The 12247-nt window shown below is 38.5% G+C and overlaps 1 protein-coding gene across 7 annotated transcripts in view; it reads right to left on the bottom strand.

Annotated features, from left to right (window-relative positions):
* map7 (microtubule associated protein 7) overlaps nt 1-12247 on the bottom strand; it is a 116832-nt gene that overhangs the window by 91441 nt on the left and 13144 nt on the right. The window lies entirely within an intron of this gene.

The following is a 12247-nucleotide window of genomic DNA, read 5'->3' as shown; positions in this document are numbered from 1 at the left end:
CCTGAAGCAACTGGTTAGGGATGGCAGCGGCTGTCTGCCACACTGCCTCATTTCCCATCGCAATGCACAGCATATGACCCCATGGTTCCCATTTACCAGGAAGGGCCCTTGTATTCTGGAACTCGCCACCAGGTAAACACGTGTCTCCATTCCTTGCCTTTGGGAAGTGCCTTATGGAAAATTGGGAGTTGCCAGCTTTGGCGTTCTTCAGGTCAAATTCCTTCATCAAGGACTGTAGAAATTAGTGCCCTTAATGCTCAATTACTTCCCACACTGCCAGAGTTTGATGAGCTTGGTTAAAAAAAAAGGGAATACAGCTTTAACACTGGCCATTCTGGGAGGGGATTAAGTGAGATGAATGCCAAAAAGGTAACTTTTCCATGTTTTACATATCATTTTAAGTTGTTATAAACATTCTGACAATCACAAAGAACAGAAGTGGGCAGATTTGTTGCTGTGTGACTTCTAGTCATTTATGTTTACCAGCAATTTTATGTTGACCCTAAGATAACTCTATTACAGGTTTTTCTGGGACTGAGAGTGTGTGACTTACACAGGGTCATTCAGTGGGTTCTCATGGCCAAGCAAGGGTTCAAACTGTTGTCTCCACAGTTGTAGTTCAACACTCAAACCACTAGTGTTGAGTAATACCCACCACCACCTCCCAGAAATTGTCTGGACCTCTAAAACATCATTACAACTTAATGTAACACACTTAGGATCACTTATGATGCACTTAAATTGGCTCTGAGTTGATGGGTGGATCCATCTAATCTCTATAACACATGCTTATAAATATGTACACACATAGCAAATTTATTATGCCAATTAGTATACAGCCTACTCACATGCTGGTGGGAGCCTCACAATGATGTTTTTCCAGACATAATCTAAAGAACAAACATCTTCTTTGTGGTTTATAACCATGAATGACAGCCTGTGACAGGTAAAGTGCATGCATTAGACAAAGTCCTAAATAATCTCCAGCATTGTCTACAAGGACAGTTTCACAGAAACCCTTGACACTAAAACAGCAGTGTGACACAGCATGTTCCATTTCACTTACAGTGCAAGGAATATGTGTTTGTGAGAAGCAGAGTTCATTAATCAGATTTCTACTGCTTGATCTCCACCATCACTATGCTAAATTCAAAAAGGAAAGAAAATCGGGTTGTGATTCTGGTGTTTACCGAGTTGAATTTAACACTTACCCCCTTATCCTGCTTTCCAAATCTAAATGAAACATTTGGACATGCGATTTGGCTTGACTGGAAAATATATAATCTTTTCTTAAGAACACATAACAGTTTGCGAGAAACCATTTTGTTCAAACTTTCTCAAAGTAACTGCTTCTAATCTGAGATACCAAGATGGCAACAACACTAGGATGATGTTTGGAGAAGTAGTCTATAGGCATCAGAATATCTTTCAATAATAAACTGAATTTGGCCTTTCCTGCTACTTGCTTTGTCTCGCTGTCTACCCATCTGGCTCCCAGCTAATAAATTAGCTCCATAACATGCTTGTCTGTTGGGAGGGAGAAAGCTAGAAATGTAAATATACAGCATGTGGGAAATTTTGTTTATATCTGCTGAGCGATTTTAACCTAGTGTTGCAGCCCAAGGGCCCGGGCTGTGGCGCAGGCAGGAGAGCAAGCCAGTGCAATTAACTGCAATGAAATCACTCTGACCAGGAGGTCATGAGTTCGAGCCCCGCTCGGAGCCTATGTTTGTTTGTCTTTGTTCTATGTTAAAAGGCATTAAATGTTTGCCTATATGTGTAATGTGATCCGCCCTGAGTCCCCTTCGGGGTGAGAAGGGCGGAATATAAATGCTGTAAATAAATAAAATAAATAAGGCAGCGTGAGCACTCCAAAACCAGACAAGAGCCAATATAACACACTATATCTTTATTAAAACAATTATAAATCCAAAAGAATTTAGGTATAGAGTCTGAGTAAGGAATAGTTCTTTTCAGAAAGTCAATGAGAGTTTCAATTGTGTGAAGGAAAAGGTCTGATATTATAATCCACAATGAGAACTTGATAGCTCTCCCAAGAAATCAAAGTCCATGAAGACAAACAGGGAAACAAGGCTGGCAGAAAACAGAGTTCTATCCACTGGAAATGCTTTGTAGCAATCAAGGTAACAAAGTTGTCAAAGCTGAGGCAAACTTGAATCAGGAACAAGGAATAACATCCGAAGTAATATCAGAGTCTGCTCGAGAGTCACGGCACAGCATGGCCCAACTGGAACTGGAAAACTTGGCTTGAGACAGTAAGAACAGAGGAACCTTCCTCCAAAAAGCATCATTGACACCGCAAAGAAATCTACCGAACAAAACACTTTTAACAGATTCTGGGCTATTCAGAATTTGGGGAGTACAAACTCCCAAAACTTTCTCAAGGGAACGCTACCCATTTCCCCATCTGTTTGCCAGTTTCTGGCTGCGGCGAATTTCCTGTTTTGCACTTCTTTGTCTAGTCACAAAATCTCTACAATTAAAAACCCCGTTCTCAGGCGTTTCTTCCACATATGGCTGTATTTGCGAGAGAGAACTAGAAGAATCCTCTCCAATTAACAAATCTCCAGCGTCAACATCTTCAGGCACCTGCAGCTGTAAAGGCCCCTCTGTGGAGGGTGCAATGTCAGTAAATTCCTCATCATTATCTATGTCAACGTGCAGGTCCCGAAACACTGCCGGCCTTGGTGCCCTGGCTGGCTGGGACCTAACACCTAGGTACTGTTGTGTTTCTTATAATGCTGTTCTGTGGGGAAGGGACACCTGGGAAGGTTGATTTTCTTCACAGTGAAAAGTTAGAGCCTTCCCTTCAGATTTCCTGTAGTACACTGCCCACTTGCCCAATCACAGGCTTAGAAACACATACACTTAAGAACATATAATATTATGTAGATATAGTTGGATAACTGAAGCCTTGTAGCCAGGGCCGTAGCCAGAAAAAAATTTCGGGAGGGGTTTTGAAAATTTCGGGGGCGGGGGGGTTGAACCCCTAGCACACACCTCTCCCCACTACAAACCTGTCAATATCTGCTTGAAATAGTGCCTGGAGGGACTCTTAATGTTTTGCGTCTCATAGACTTAGCATGGGGATTTGATTAACCAGTTAAAATTCATGAGTAAACTAGGTTTTTTTATAACCTGAAAAATTTCAGGGGGGGGGGGTTGAACCCCTAAAACCGCCCCCTCGCTACAGGCCTGTTTGTAGCTATGCATTACATTAAAGATCCGAGTCTCACAATGTGGTCAACAACTGACTTTGGGTCACAGCTTCGCACAGTCAGAGTCACAGTCTAATGTTCCTTTTCTCTATCGTACATTAAGAATGAAGTACAGTAGGCCCTTAGTATCAACTGGGATTCAGTTCCAGGATTGCTACCCTATTTCCCTCATGGATGGTCAAGTCCAATAATATAGAATTGAGTAGTCCTTTATATCAAATGGCAAAATCAAGGTTTGTTTTTTGGAATTTGTTTTTTAGGAGGAATATTTTCACTGACTGTAGAATCCGTCAATACAAAAACTGTGGATACGGAAGGCTGAATGTAATGCAGTTGGTCAATTTATCTCATTCTTTAAAAAGTAGGAAAGATGCATGAATGGGGCACCTGTACAAATAGACTGCTAGCTTTTGTAGAACATGAAGCTGAGAAAGTTTGCTTGAGGTACAAGAGGAAAGGTGCATATATGCGGGTCTTTCAATCAGTAAACATAAGGAGAAGACAGAATACTAAATTGACTGAAATGCTTGAACAATGTTGCTCCACAGAATGTAAATGCATCTTTCCCCAACTGCAATTTCCCATAAATCAACATTCATAGATGCTAATTAGCTTTGAAAAACTGCTAGCTCCAATGGGAGCCCTTGTCCCCATGTCCTTCTGCAAATGTAACTGTTGTAAAAGAAGCTATACAATAAAATAAAAAATCTATTTGGGCCACATGCTTTCAAAACCCATTTGTAAATAAAATTATTCCAAATGAAAGACTCATTCATGAGCACTTTTTCCTGTTTATGCTTCACAACTATGCCTTGTGGGGGTTTTAATCAAAGAGGTTAGTGACTCAGCTAAGAGCAATATGGTACATCTTAAAACATAATTGAACCTAAGAACACTAATATAATTCGCCAGCTTAGGAGCAATATTCACAATTGGCTTTGCCTATATGTGGGGGAGCAACTATATGTCTGAGGTTTCCCCACACCCAAAGCAGCTGCCAGTCAAGGAACATATGGTCGATTAGGAGTACATTGTCATGTCAATTGCTGGGAAAATGGAGAAGATGAGCATCTCATGCTTGTGGATGGAAGGGCATAGTTCTGAAAATGGAAGGTCTTGCACAGACATTTCAATCACAGACACCAGGTAAGCACGAATTAGTCTCTGCAGGACAGTCTGTGTTAAAATGTTAATGGAAATCGGGAAAGAGCATCTTTACTAGTAACTCCAGTCTTCATATTTAAGTAATTGGATTGTAACTGGCCATCAAGGGGTACAAATATGGTTTTAGAGTTTCACCAAAATGAATCCAGTTTCAACCATTAAAAATGCATGAAGAAATAAAGATATGGTGGAGATCTAAGTGACACAGACATAATAAAAATCGTAATTTGACCAGGATAAGTAGATAATTTATATTATGTTGCTTTAACGGTGTATTTTTACACCTGCCTACTCAGAAATACTGAATTGAATATATACTGTACTGAATTTGGTACTGAAATGAGTATATACTGTTAGGAAAGTATTTAGAAAAATGCAGCCTAAATAGGCATTTGTGGGCTATTTTCTATTTCAGAGGCAATTCATGTAGCATCAGCTTCTGCCCTGTTTCCTGTCCTTCTAACATGAATCCTTTTACATGTAATTGCAGGACTCTCAATACATACATGCCCAGACAACTTTGATTTATATCTAATATGTTACAAATTAATGCATTACAGGGCATATGAGAGATCTCTATTCAGTAGCATTCTCATAACATGACAATAACACATTTTTCTTACATTAAAAAGGTTTAATGCAGTGGTTCTCAACCTGTTGGTCCCCAGATGTTTTGGCCTTCAACTCCCAGAAATCACAACAGCTGGTAAAATTGGCTGGGATTTCTGAGAGTTGTGGGCCAAAACATCTGGAAACCCACAGGTGAGAACCACTGGTTTAATGTCAAATACATCTCATTACTTTTAGCATAATGAATTCCAACCCATTCTTACACATATCTTCCTCAGAAGTTTCAAATTACGTTCAGTGGGATCCACATGCAAGTAAGTGCACACATGATTGTATCCTCATCTGTTCTCTATGTAATTTTGGCATCTGATTAGTGCATGATTTTGTAGAGACAAAAGGTGTCAATTAATAGCACTTGACATTCAATATGAATCTATCAAAAAAGGGCAATCAGGTGTTATGTTCTTCATCAGAAACAAAAAGTAGCAGGTATATATGCTTACTAATTAATACTACAGTATACAGAACTATTACACTGTGATGCACTGTGTTAATTCTGTTGATATCGGAAAAGTAAATGTTATTTTCTGGCATTTGTCTCTCAAAGACCAAATAGCCAGAGAGAGGTGCAGACTTTCCACCTCATCATACTGACTTCGGGAAATGTCCTAGGGCACTTCCAGGATGGCTCCTTGCTGGAGCCCACATACGATGCAAGGCTACTTCCGACAAGGGTCCATAAAGGAAGCGTCCTGGCAGTGTGCTAGGATGCTGCCCAGAGAACATGGGCAGCTTCCCATGTTCTCATTAGCTAGAACAGGGGGAAGCTGGGCGAGCAATGCAGTGGGGAGTGGGTTTCCCCCTCTACCCATCGGATTCACCACTCTGCATGGTGAATGCCCCTGCCTGTCGCCCAGTTTCAGTACCCCAGTGTGATAAGGTCCCCAGCCTACATAGATATCCATCTATTTCACCTTTCCGCACAACAAAAACCTCTTGCTAAAATGTAGGCTTGTGACTCTAACACTGTCATTTATTTTCCTTCTCTTGTAAAATTTTTACACTTTTGCTTGATGAAAGCATGCATCCTATATTTTATGCATTTTAGGTTGTCCCAATAAAGGCACTGCTGTTTAGTTGATTTGTCTTTTATTGTCATAAGCTAAGCAGGCAAATTTGAAAATGCAGCTATTCCCACATCCCGGTTTCTGGACCTGACAAGATAAGCTTAAGGCCTGTCATGTTTGGCACAAAAGAATGAATGTTGTTTTAATGAGTGTGTATTTGCTTATGAAGCAAATTATTTCCAAGTGATCTGCAAACCTAAAAAACATAAATATAGAAAGCATTCTGTCTGTATGGAAAGCACCCCTTAGTCTCCTACTGACCTAATACCGCAAGGCAGAAGGTGCGTGGCCAAGAATAACTGCTCAGCATGTAAGAGCAGCTGTAGAGTGGCCTAGAATAGTCGGATGTAGGCCACCACCGCAGGGAGGCCCTGAGAGGAAAAGAGATTACTTTGGTAAAGGTTAAGAACTGCAATTAAAACTTTCAAAAATGATGTTGACTTAGACATTGCTTCAGAACAGAGTTGTTCATACACAAAATATTTACATTTACATTTCCCAAGAATGCCCTGAATCTTATATATTTATAATGCTACCCTACTACAACTCATGAAGCACTGTGTATTAACTGGAGGAGGAAAGGGAATTACAGAAGCAAGGAGGAGAAGGGGTGACACACATCCTCGAACATCAGAAAGGCAACAAGTCAGGATGTACAATGCATGATGATTGTCCTTTATCAGAGGCTGCGAAGTACTTAAAAGTAGTAAGTTAATTTGTTATAAATTCCCTTTAACAAAAGAACAATGTCATTATGTCATGACTGCAATTTAATCAGAAAATGGTTCAGTTGACAATGTGACTTTTTTAACCTTTATAATTACTATGTCCTCATTAAAAAGTGCAGGAGAAATACTCTATGGTTCAAGTGCTGGCTTGTACTGTACCCAATCCTTTATTGTTGTAGGTTCTAAGGGAACAAGGATGTTGACAGAAGGAGCCACAGATACAAATTCAGGTTTTAATAAAGGTAATTAACAGCATGATTTTAGTTGCTTTTGAAAAACACAAACATCATTTTTAAAACTGAAATCATACCTTTTTCAAAATAGTTTAGAAAGCACTATGTCTGATACATTGTTTGCCAAGCAGTAAATATAACTGGAGGTCTGATTGTAAAAAGAACTACAGTAGAGGCTCACTTATCCAACATAAACGGGCCGGCAAAACATTGGATAAGCGAAAATGTTGGATAATAAGGAGGGATTAAGAAAAAGCCTATTAAACGTTAAATTACATTATGATTTGATAAATTAAGCACCAAAACATTATGTTTTACAACAAATCAACAGAAAAAGGAGTCCAAAAGACGGTAACGTTATGTTGTAATTACTGTATTTATGAATTTAGTACCAAAACATCGTAATATATTGAAAACACTGACTAAAAAAACATTGGCTACTGACAAATTGACTACAAATAAAAATAGAATTGCATAAAATGAATTTACAGTAGCAACATTGTCGGAAATTAAATCCATAAAAAGTTCAATCCTTGCTGCCTAGAGAAACAGCTGTGGATTGAGGTGGGAGGCAAAGTGCGTTGGATAATCCAGAATGTTGGATAAGCGAATGATGGATAAGTGAGACTCTACTGTATTAGTATTTACATATATATGCTTAGCTGCAAGTAACCTTGAGCAAGTCATGCATCAACCCAAGAGGAAGGCAATGGCACACCTGATCTAAGCAAAACGTACTAAGAAAACTCCATGACAGGTAACCAGAAGTCAGAATCAACTGGAAAGTACATATTGTACCTAAAAAAATAAATTGACTATGGAGTCATGTGAATTCTGTACTTTGCCTGCATCTAATTCTTTTCTATAATCTATTCTGCCTCCTCTAGACAGGGGTAAAGAATAATTTAATCTTATTATAACGCCTAATGGTTGTCCCTACTGTTATTGTTTCCTTCTGAAATTCAGCAAGAACACTCATATTATTTTTATCTTTACCTCTGCTTGAAACCTACTTTTAATAATGGAACAAAAATTTCTCAGAATATAAAATTCTGGAGCTAAAGGGTAAATCACTCCATCAAGGGAATATGATTAAATGTTGCACAAGCAGTTTTCTCTCCTAGAAAATTAAGAACAAGGTCTGACCTTATGGACACTATCATACTCCAGTATACTCCAATTTACCTGCTATGAAAACATTCTGTGGATTCCCGGGATATGTAGTTTACGGAGGCCGAAGAGTTCTTTGGAGGAGGAGTCTAAATGTTCCCCCTAAACTATAAATCCCATGATTCCATACTATGCTGCCACCACAATTAAAGTGGAATAATAGCACTATTACAGTGTAGTGTGATAATGCCCTAAGAGAAACATTTTATTATCCATCATTAATTTTGATGAAAAGAATCTTCAGGAAAATGAATTAATCAGTGCTTAAGAGTGTTTATTTATTACAATTGATCAATTATGATGAATATTACTGGAAGAACAACAGGGATCTGGCCAGTCTAGGGCTCATGGGCCAAGTCAGCTGGCTGATGCAAGGAGTATTTCCCTGGATTAACAGGAGATTGACCTGGATTGCTGGGTTGCCCTCACCTATATTCAGCAGTGGAAAGCACAGGCTTCCTTTCCAGCAGTCATTACTGAAAGTGGCAACCACTCGTTAATCCACTCTGACTGTACAGCCCAAGCTTCATTTTACTTCCAAAGTCAGAAAAGCTCCTACAGTTATTTTTATTATTTGGAAGTGTGAAACGTTGCTGGTTCCTGCACCCAGAAAAGTAAGGGAACCACTTGAACCCACAAAGGCCACGGGGTTGAGCTCCAGCCCTGGAGAAATTCTCAATCCGCTTATGACCACATTCTCCTGGTGATCAGGATTCCCCTAGGAAGGTGGATGATAATCTGAGAAAATTGCCATATTTGCTTTCCCTGAGGAAAAAAGTCACTGAAAGAACAGCACAAAGAGAAACATTCCTTTATGTTTAGACAGCGTCCTTTGCAAAAAAAAAAATATTTCTATCATGCATTTTCTTCCCTTACTTCTAATCACACACCATACTCCTTTCTATTAGTTTAGAGGTATTCGGTTAAAAAGGGTCAGTGAAAAACCAGGCATAGAAATGAGCACAACATTCTTGCAAAGAAGGACCATGCAAATGAAAAACAGATCTGGTTGTGAAAATGGGACAATGTGCATATGATAATTTGCATATGTGCACATTGAGAAATAACTAATGCAATTGTAGTACTCTAATCTCACAGTGCATCTTGAGGAAGAAAGCACCCAGGTGGCTCACCCTATTGTGTACATGTGAACTTACAGAGATTTCATGTCTTCCACCTTCCCTTCCTAATGGTACTTTATCTTCTAACTGGTCCTTTACCTTTAAATGGAACAGACTTTCAAAAGAGAAGATACCTTTCTTTTTTGGTGACCATTCAAATAGAGGACACATTAATGAAGGACACACGGTCATCCCAGCCATCAACTTCATATCAGAAAATATGAACAGAAGGATTATATTACTAAACTCCTGAACTGCCTTCAGAAATTCATTCTTTTTTTCTTCTTTTTTTTGGTGAAATATAAATTTATATATATATATATATATATATATATATATATATATATATACACACACACACACACACACACACACACACACACACACACACACGCGCGTACATACAAATAGGGACATACAATCTTGATATTCCACATTTACATTACCTGTAGTTCTCCCCGATCCCGCCACCTCCCCATTCTCGCCCATAAACTTATTCTTACATAATGTAAGGGTACAGAAATACTATATATATTTATATCCCCTCTCTCCCTCCCCCCCTCCCCCCTGAGAACAGTTTACTACTCTTTACCGTACTAATTATAGTTGTTCAATCATAAGGATAATCTTATTTAATTCCTTGTATTTGTCTTTCCCCTTTATCCTGGAGATAAGGCCCTTCCATTTTGCCTCCCAGGTCATCTTGGTTTGGCCCAACTTATAGTAGCTTTTCCTTTCGCTAATATAATCTTGAAGTAGATAATCGGCTAAATATTTATACCACGTTTTTATATCCCATTGTTTTTGGTCCTTCCATCCTAGGGCAACTGAGGCTTTGATTGCATCTAACATATGTTTTATTATTTCCTCCCATTCTTTAAGTTCCCCATTGCCTTCTAATTTTTGAACAAAAAATTGTGTTTTATTCCATTCTATTTTCGTCCCCAATAGCTCTTTCATTTCCTTCTTAATTATATTATAGAATCTTTGAATTTTTTCGCATTCCCACCACATATGGGTATAGGTTCCAATTTTCCCACAATTATGCCAGCATTGTTTTGGGTGGGTTTCGGTTATATAAGCCAATTGTATAGGAGTTCTGTACCATTTTGTAAGTATCTTCAGTTGCATTTCCTTAATCTTTAAATATTTTATTTTATTAATTGATTTTATCCATTTTTCTATTTCTCTCTCATTGCAAATCAAATCCTCCTTCCAGATTTCTATCAGGGTGTATTTTGTGTTATATTGTTTTTCCATGATTATTTTATATATGTATCCCATGATTCCTTTCTCCTTCTCTACTTTCCATTTTATTATTTTATCCAAGTCTGATTCTGGAGTCTCCTTATTCTTCCAATCTGTTATCTTTTTAGACAACCCTCCCCATTGTAGCCAATTGCCCTGCCCACATTTGTCTTTTATCTCCTCCCATTGTATAACTGTTCCGACGGAACAGAAATTCATTCTTAATTGATTATCTCTCCATGTTATCTGCTTCTATTTCTATTAAAGAACACAGCTGTCTTTTGTCAACAGGATCAGTGATATCATGTTGTTGTTGTTCTAACATACAGTTTTTACTATTGAACAAAACAGATGGGGGGGGGCAGCAGATCCTGAGAAACACTACACGCCAATTCCAGTTTGCAAAGTTATTCTTGCAACTGTAACTGCAGCACACTCTGCAGTCTAAACATAGTGACATTCCATTGTAACAATATGTTTGATAATGAGAGTATTCCAGATTTATTTCACTCTTTCTAAGATATAGGTCAGTAAGGACCCAGCTGCTTCATTCCAACTTCAAAATCCTGAAGAATCAACATCAGACAGAGGAACTATTCTTTGAGTGCCAAAGTGCCTCTGTCTGATGCCTCTGACAGGTTGGGGACAAGAGTAGACACCTTCTTTAGAATTACAGCTGAAGTCAGATCTCATCCCATCAGAAAATCATGACTAGTTCACTATGAGACACATGCCACTATAGATATTTTGGGGAAAATGTATGCAAAACATGTACTACATATTCCTATACAGCTCTACTCAAAAGTAAATCTCACCACACTGTATGGTGTATAATCACACTGTATAAACAATAGGAAGTGAATTAAATTAAACAGCTTATCTGTATCATGCATAAAAGTAAATTATCCACCCAACAAGTGGAATAAAGATATGAGCGGGAGGGGGAAGTTGAATTTATTAAGTGTTGACTTCCCTTTCACCAATTAATTCAATCGGTCTACTCTATTTGAAAGTTTCAATTGGATGTAGAAAAAAATATTTCAAATACATTCCCTGATTCACCTCAAATGATCTATATCTTTTTATAAACTAAACTGTATAAATATTTTGATTTCTTTTTTAAGTCTACTTCCCTTGCAAAGTTTTAAAGTCTGAGATAGGATTGTTCAATTTAGTGCAAGCACACATTCTGCCAGAGTCAGTTTGCTTTCTTTTGTTACCAAGGTCTTTGCGTGCAATTCTCCGATATTCTTTCAATTGCTTGGAAACAGAGGGAATGGGCTGTCAAAAGAGCTTTAGCATCTCTGCAAGTATCAGCGCCCTTTCAACTTAGTTGCAAGCCTAGTTTGAAGTTTGACAATCTAAGGCATGACTATTTGTTGTTTTTGTGTACCTTCAAGTGATTTCTGACTTATAGCATCCCTAAGGTGAACCTATCAAGGGTATTTCTTGGCAAGATTCATTCAGAGGTGGTCTCTTTGCTTTTCTCTTAGACTGAGTGAGGGTGACTTGCCCAAAGTTGTTCAGTGGGTTTTCATGACTGAGTGGGGATTCAAACCCTAGTCTCCAGAATCGCAATCCAATACTCAAACCACTACATTACATTAGCTCTCTATACAAGATGTCTCCATACAAGATAGGACTACC

Source organism: Anolis carolinensis, chromosome 1 (assembly GCF_035594765.1).
Source record: "Anolis carolinensis isolate JA03-04 chromosome 1, rAnoCar3.1.pri, whole genome shotgun sequence".
Classification (NCBI taxonomy): Eukaryota; Metazoa; Chordata; class Lepidosauria; order Squamata; family Dactyloidae; genus Anolis; species Anolis carolinensis.
The sequence above is the reverse complement of the archived record's forward strand: the minus strand, read 5'-3'. Positions and strand labels throughout refer to the sequence as shown.